Source organism: Capsicum annuum, unplaced genomic scaffold (assembly GCF_002878395.1).
Source record: "Capsicum annuum cultivar UCD-10X-F1 unplaced genomic scaffold, UCD10Xv1.1 ctg57291, whole genome shotgun sequence".
Lineage (NCBI taxonomy): Eukaryota > Viridiplantae > Streptophyta > Magnoliopsida > Solanales > Solanaceae > Capsicum > Capsicum annuum.
Genome location: NW_025865778.1, coordinates 1 through 2,684, shown reverse-complemented (window position 1 = coordinate 2,684; position 2,684 = coordinate 1). Strand labels below are relative to the sequence as shown.

Below are 2,684 nucleotides of genomic sequence, written 5' to 3'. Positions count from 1 at the left end.
GGGAACAAAATTCCATACCTGTTCAACATAGTTTTCCATTGATCGCAGATATGGTATATCCCCTATTACATACCCAATCAAAGCTTTAGCCCAATAATCCTCTTGTGCTCTTATGTCATTTTCATCTATCGTCACCACTGGTTTCCCATTGTTCTACATTGGTGAGACAAAACTCCGTGATTTTCCCATTTGTGAGCTTCGATTATTTACTGGTTTGCTTTCTCGATTCTCCACAAGAGAGGTGGGTCGGAAGCTCTGTGGCTTGGTTTCCACTTCCTTCTCCGAAGAGGTAGGTCTGCGGCTCTGTGGTGTAGGTTCAGTCGATGTGCTCACATCAGAGAAATGAAGTCGGCGGGGTACCGCCGTTGTCTCCGAGGCTATCGCCTTCCCCTTTAGTTTCGCAAGAGTTTCACCTCCATCTTTAGGTTCACTGATTTCTTCAACAGTTTGGAATTAAGCTGGAAAAAAACTTCCAAACGTAATCGGAGCTAGTTGTTGTTGTATTCCGGTTGCTGGTGTCACTAGATTCTTGGTCTTCTCTACCGCCGGGGGTTGTCTTCGTCGTTTTACCAGTGGCGCAAGTTAGCCTACCTTGACTTATTGTGCACCGAGAGCATCAATTTAATATTTAAATAAATTATATTTAGATATATTATATAACTTAAATTCGCTCTCTGCGTTATAATACATAGACATACCCGCGCGATTTTTTCGTATTAGGCTGACCCACCTAATTAATAAATCTTCAATATTGCTCTTTTTCCACAATGACAAAAGAAATTAGATGCCATTTTCATCTTTGAGCCGAAAATAATGTAAAAATAATAGTGAAAAGTCATTTAAAGGTCATATTTGTGCAGTTTTAAATAGTTAAAGGTCATATTTGTGTACTGTCAAAGTTAAGGTCAAAGTTATAATTTGGTATCAAGTTTAGGGTCATATTTATGTATTATGCCCTCAGATTTTAAGCTGGACGAACCCAGTTTTGCGTGTTGAACACGTGTTTTGCCACGTAGGATCGGAGGTCATATTTGTGCAGTTTTGAATAGTTAAAGGTCATATTTGTGCACTGTCAAAGTTTAAGGTTATAATTTGGTGTCAAGTTTAGGGTCATATTTATGTATTATATAATTGGTGATAGTTCATATATAAAACTAGCAAAGCTGGGATATTTTAGGTGTCTTTTGACCCTTTACTATTGCTAGTTTGCAAAAGAAGTTATATTAAGAGAGAATTGATCTTCATACCTACTAAATATCTTCATACCTGCTAAAGCATCATTTTTGACTAAAAATGGCTTCTGCATCACAAAGCACCAAAAGTAGTCTTGTCCATGTCTTTCTTGTTGCATTTCTGGGTCAAGGAAATGTTAACCCTCTTCTTAGACTAGCGAAGCACCTCGCTAGAAAGGGCATGCTGGTCACCTTCTCTGCACCCGAACGAGTTGGCAAAATGATGAGAGCTGTTGATGAGAATTCGATCACTGATCAACCAACTCCGTATGGAGACGGTATGATCAGATTTGAATTCTTTGAGGATGGATCTGCAGACTATTCTGATCAATCCAAAATATTTGATATGGAAATTTTTGAGCAAGCCGGGTGAAGGAACTTGCCTATACTACTGAAGAAACAAGAAGACGAACGTCGTCCTGTTTCCTGTGTAGTCAACAATCCATTTACTCCATGGGTAAGCGAAATTACGGAAAGTCTTGGAATACCTAACGCGTTGCTTTGGATTCAATCTTGTGCCAGCTTTTCACTTTATTATCATTATCATTTCAACCTAGTGCCCTTTCCAAGTGAATCTGAACCTGAAAAAGACATCGTCCTACCTAGAATGCCTGTTTTGAAATACGATGAACTGCCTACGTTCCTACACCCATCGAGTCCTTTCCAATTTTTGAAATGGGCCATGTTGGCTCAATTCCACAACTTGTCAAAACCTTTTTGCATACTGGTGGATTCATTCGAAGAACTTGAAGAAGAGGTGGTAGTGCATATGTCGAAATTTTGCCCCATTAGAACTATTGGTCCCCTATTATTCAATGAACCTGAAATTGCTAGCCCCACGGACGTTCATGTCAGCGGGGATTGCATGAAAATAGAGGAGGATTGCATCGAGTGGCTTGACTCAAAACCTCCATCTTCAGTTGTTTACATTTCATTTGGTAGTGTTGCCATTCCTGAGCAAAAACAAGTAGATGAGATCGCGTGGGGGATATTAAATTCGGGGATATCTTTCTTGTGGGTCATAAAGCCGCCCCCTGAATATTCTTTATTTCAGCCTGTTGTGTTACCAGATGGATTTCTTGAGAAAGTTGGTGGCAGAGGAAAAATAGTGAAATGGTGTCCACAAGAACAAGTTTTGTCTCACCCTTCCGTCGCCTTTTTCCTCACACATTGTGGCTGGAATTCATCAATGGAGGCCATTTCCACTGGCGTTCCCATCGTGGCTTTCCCTCAATGGGGCGATCAAGTCACGAACGCAAAGTATTTAATCGATGTGTTCAAAATGGGGATCAGATTAAGCAGAGGTGTGCTTGCGAATAGGACAGTTACAAGGGAGGAGATTGAAAATTGCTTGCGTGAAGCCACTAGCAATGAATCAAAGGTCGCTGAGATGAAAGAAAATGCATGCAAGTGGAAGAAGAAAGCTAAGGAGGCAGTGGCCAAGAGCGGCTC

At 40.6% G+C, this 2,684-nt stretch overlaps 1 pseudogene; it reads left to right on the top strand.

Moving 5' to 3' along the window:
• Positions 1–1,293: 1,293 nt before the first annotated feature.
• On the top strand, positions 1,294–2,670 carry LOC107853161 (annotated as a pseudogene).
• Positions 2,671–2,684: the final 14 nt, after the last annotated feature.